Source organism: Frankliniella occidentalis, unplaced genomic scaffold (assembly GCF_000697945.3).
Source record: "Frankliniella occidentalis isolate FOCC.00 unplaced genomic scaffold, Focc_3.1 Scaffold26, whole genome shotgun sequence".
NCBI lineage: Eukaryota > Metazoa > Arthropoda > Insecta > Thysanoptera > Thripidae > Frankliniella > Frankliniella occidentalis.
The window spans coordinates 2,582,786-2,587,950 of NW_026267156.1; positions in this window are offsets into that span (position 1 = coordinate 2,582,786).

Below are 5,165 nucleotides of genomic sequence, written 5' to 3' on the forward strand. Positions count from 1 at the left end.
AGGATGTAATATCGGGGCGGGATGAGAGCCTCCTTGTCGTCGTCCTTTGCCGTCCGGGAGCCCTGTAATCACGAAAGAGGGAGAGGCATCAAAGCCTAAAGACGGCAGCAGAACCCACTTTAAATTATTTTTAATGATTGGAACTTTTTCGTTCTCGTAGGATGAGGGCGAGAGACCCTCTCATTAAAGATGTGTAAGAGGGAGGTTAGAGAGAGAGAGAGAGAGAGAGAGAGAGAGTAGAAGAGAGGTGACAGATAGAGAAGTTTTAAGAGAGTCCGAAAGACGTGCGATCGAACAGAAGCTAGCGCCTCGTGCTTAGGCGAATGCAAATGGGCAGTGAAGCGAAGAGGAGTGGGTGGCCTACCCTCGAATCATCAGGCGTCCAGCCCACACTTCTAAACGCGACTTTCCATTAACATGCTCGTCTACAACGATGGAATTTTACTGTGTCGTGATCGGGCGCTCAAAAACGACTCTTGCACCGCTTTATAAACTCAACAACAGAAGTGCTGTATTGTTTACGACGAATAAATTCACCCGTGAACGCACAGTGTTTCACACACACCCTGCACCCCTGGGCAAGATGGGCGTGGGAGTTGACGTCGGCAGCACAGTGTTGAGCCCGGTGGGGCCGCTGCCCGCCCATGCATACAGCGCTCGCAGTGCAGCCAGCCCTGGGCGAGGCCGTGGGCGAGGCCGTGGGCGAGGCCCTGGGGGCGAGGCCTTGGGCGGGCATTGGCCAGGGAGATAGCGGCCCGGGCCCGGGGGCGCCGCAGCCCATTGTAGGCTTTGGACCCTGGAGACCGCGCGCTCCCGGGGACAGAGCGTCCAGCCTCCAGCATCCACCGACACTCAAAAGCTTTTCCGACAAAGTTGGTGCCTAAAAACTACTTGGCGTTTTGTGCTGTTGCTGTAACTTGTACCGATAAAATATTTCGTGCTACTAACTAAGCTTTTATGAGTACCAACCCGACAAAAAGCAGGTACCTAAAATCAAGTGCATTTTCTTGAAAAAAGTGCATGCACTCAGTCTTTTCGATGTAGATGTACATGCACTTGGCACTCTTTTCAAGAAAATGCACTTTCATTTCTAGTCTTGGGGTGTACCGTAATTATAATACAAGGAAAACGCCTGGTGAAAAGTTTTGGGATACTAAAGAATATCTTACTGAGTTTTAGCCTGAGTAGCTTCTACGCAAATTCTCGAGTCGAAACTTTAAAGTGTAACTCTGACGCTCACAAGGCAAGGGCTATCGGATGTTGTCCTGCGGCTGCGGGGCTGGGCCGGCTGGGCCCCGGGCTGGCCGTGTGGCCCAGTGTGTTGATAGAGTCGAGATAATCCCCCACCCTTTCCCCGGGGCCCTTGCGCGCCCGCCCTTTCCCCCCCGCCCCGCCGGCCCCAGCGGCGGGGATCAGAACCCGCAGGGACCCCTTCTGACGCTGCTCTCTGTTTTGCAACAAGAGGAAAAACTGTCGGGGGCCCTGTTCGAAAACAAGCCGTTATCCCCTCGCCCTCCTTCTCGCAGCCATAGAGGACGGCGCGAGGTGGTCGTCGTGTGAGCCGAAGCCTGCCGCTTCACTCGAGACGTGGTGCGGCCCGCTCACAAGTGGTAGAGCGAGAAGGATAGGTCCCAACTGTATCCCCACTCCCCCCACCCCCTCCTAGCGCTATAAACAAACCCAGTGAGAAAGGAGGGGGGCCACGGGTGCATCAACGTTGAAAATCCATCAGAGCAGAGCCCTGTAGGCATGGTTCGGGCCCATGGTGGACGCTGCAGAGTACATCTGGCCTCTTTGGGGCAGTCGCGGGGCAGGAGCGGGCAGGAGGGCTCAGTTAATGCCTGATCCCCACTCCCCTCCCTCCCTCGCTGCCAGCCCCGGACCAGCCCACGAAGCCGTATCCCAGCCCAAGCCAGCCCGTCCTCGTGGTGTAATTGTGGTCAGGCCCCCCTGCCGGGCTGTACGCCCTCCTGCAGCAGACGGCCCGTGCATGTGATTTGGCCAATAGCGACCTACCTACGCGCGCATCCACGCCAGGACTGACGTCGGGCTAGCTGGAACACGCCAACCCGCCCGATCGAAAACTCTACTGTGCACACTTTAGATAAAGTGTGCATTCGATGAACACATTATGTACAGTGAGCACGAGCACACCATGCACACTTTACATAACACTGTTCAATGCTCACTGGTTTCTAGACTCTGCCGTCTTGTCGTTCTCCGTTGCACCGTCCAGTGAACGACACGACGGCAGAGTCTAGAAACCAGTGAGCATTGCACAGTTATGTAAAGTGTGCATGGTGTGCTCACTGTACATAATGTGTTCATCGAATGCACACTGTATCTAAAGTGTGCACAGATGTGCTTCATGAGTTTGCATGGAGGTATTACTTACTTGCGTGTGCATGGCCTGTGGCCTGCACGAAGGAGGAAGACAGATCCATCAAACCGTCAGCAGTCAAACGGAATAATACAACGCAAGCGCGCAAACTATGGAGTTGAACATGTGCAAGCGTTTAACTTTGGAGTTGCACACTTACAGTGTGTGTTTACCGGTTGAACACTTCGGTTCATCTATCAGTGAAGTCGGCAGCCGGGACTCACGCCTCTCCTCGCCCCCGCTACTCGGTGTGGGGCTCTCTGACGCGCGAGTTTGCATGGAGGTATTACTTACTTGCGTGTGCATGGCCTGTGGCCTGCACGAAGGAGGAAGACAGATCCATCAAACCGTCAGCAGTCAAACGGAATAATACAACGCAAGCGCGCAAACTATGGAGTTGAACATGTGCAAGCGTTTAACTTTGGAGTTGCACACTTACAGTGTGTGTTTACCGGTTGAACACTTCGGTTCATCTATCAGTGAAGTCGGCAGCCGGGACTCACGCCTCTCCTCGCCCCCGCTACTCGGTGTGGGGCTCTCTGACGCGCTGCCCCCCCCCCAGCAGCCTCCCCGCCCGCGCCACGCGACTCTCGCACTGCGCGCCGCTCCAGGCGCACGTCAGCCCCCAATCCATTAGCGGCGGGGGATGGAAGGGAGGGGGCAGGGTTTGGGGGGTTTGGGGTCTGAATCGCACGACGGTGAAGAGGAGGTTAGGGAATGGGGGGGGGGGAGTGGGCGAGGCCGGGGATAGCACAAAGTTTGTCGCTCGGTTCACGTTGCTCCAATTACCACAAGGAGGTCTTGACCGTGTCGACGCCGTCGTGGGAAGCGGATCCGAGCCGAGCCGAGCCAAGCCGAGCCGAGCTCAGCCGAGCCCAGCCGAGCCGAGCCGAGCCGGTCTACTGGGCCGTGCCCAGCCGAGCCCAGCCGATCCCAGCCGAGCCCGCTTGGAGGAGAGCGTCTATTCAATTTGCATGTGCCGGTGGAAATGATGGCAAACCTAATTTATAGAGTGGTGCTGTTGGCCCGTGGTGCCTAGCCGAGGCGAGCGAGCAGGAGAGAGGGCGGGGGGCCGTACCGCTGGTGGTGGGTCACCCGTCTTCACCAGAAGTGCGGCTGGGACGGACGCGACTCTCCGCTCTCGCCTGCTCCGTCGTTCAGCTCTGAGCTTGAAGTTTTCGTTGGACGATTGAGGATGTGGATTTATACGATCAAATTGTGTTGTACAAGGTGGCTGATGCTGATGCTGAAGGAACGTAAATGGCTGATGCTGATGAACCCCGCCCCCTTTTGTAGTTATACTGTACCGTTGAATGAACAGGACTAGAAATCACAATTGATTCGACACGAGGGTGGACCATATTCGGGTGTCGACATTGTTCTAATATTGTTCCGATGTCGTTCAAATATCGTTCTGCTGTAGCCTGGTACAGTTGGACTGGGGTCTGGGTGGTCGAAGGCATCCCTATCCGAGTCCCGTTGTTTCTAAAAGCCCCCTGACGGGTGTGCAGCCGAGAAATGCGATCAGAGAGGACCGCACGGAAAAAAATAAAAATCGGTTCCGTGCTAATCGATTTAGCAGGCAAATTTGGCACCCCTGCCAAAAATTTAGCTATAGGATAAAATATTTAGCTGTACTGCTAAATAGTATTGGCGATACAGCTAGTTCATAGCTTCAGTTTGCTGTACAACTAAAAGTTTAGCACTGGAGCTAAAAAAAATAGCTGGGCCTATGCTGACGAATTTTTTGCACCAGTGCTAAAAAAATAGCTAGGGTGCCATTTTTTTTTTTGCGTGCGGGTCACCCAGGGTGACTGGAAGAGGGGGGGGGGGGTGTACCCACGAGTTTGCCCCTGCCAGGATACTGACCGTTATTTTACTTTGAATCTTCCCACTCCAAAGCTATACTTGAACGATTTCCACTCTCCCCCTTTGTCCCAGGGTACGCCCTCAGTGCGACTTTTTTTTAAAGGAACGTAAATGCTCTTGCGTAATGTCGCCGTCCTCATTTCTCGGGCCGTTTCCGCCCTTTCTGCTCAAATTAGTCCGCCAGAGAACTCTATTCCGTCTGAGTGGCTCGCGTCGACTCGACAATTTTTCTATTTCCCTTTGGAGGGCGGAACGGAGGGAGAGATTCTCAGACCATAGCAGCAGCGGTTCGCAACAAAGAATGACATCTCTCTCTCCCGTCCACCACCCCCACACCAACTCCTCTCGCAGAGGGTGGCAGACCCTATTTTTATTTCCCCCTAACCCCCACGAATAAAAAGTTTTCTCTCTTCCCCTTTTTTTCCCCAGTGACCTCGCAAGTCGCAACTACCGCGGTGGTATGCTAGCTCGCACGATTCGGCCGCTCCTCCTAGTCCACACCTCAGGCTGGCGAGGGGTAGGTAGGTAGGTGTGGGTCGGTGTGGGTAGCGCTGCGACAACGTCGTGCGACTGAACGCTGAACGTAGCTTGCCTTTAGCTGACTAGGTGCAATGGATCTCTTCAGGACCCTCTACAGCCCGGCGGCCCGTGGTGACCCGTAGCACCCCGTTAACTAAACGCAAGCAATGCGAGACGGTCGGGTCGGTCAGGCCGAAGAGGAGCAGGAAAAGACGCAGACGGCCGTCGTCGGGCCGGCTCTCGTGCGGACGAACAGAGGGGGAGGGTGGAGGTTCGCGTCGTTACCGGCGTCCCTTTGATCCGACATGGCGAGGCGGGGTGGGGAGGGGCGGGGCACAGCCTGACGACACGCTCGGTCGGCCGTACCTTGAATTCGTTTGAATCGCAGCGAGTCGAA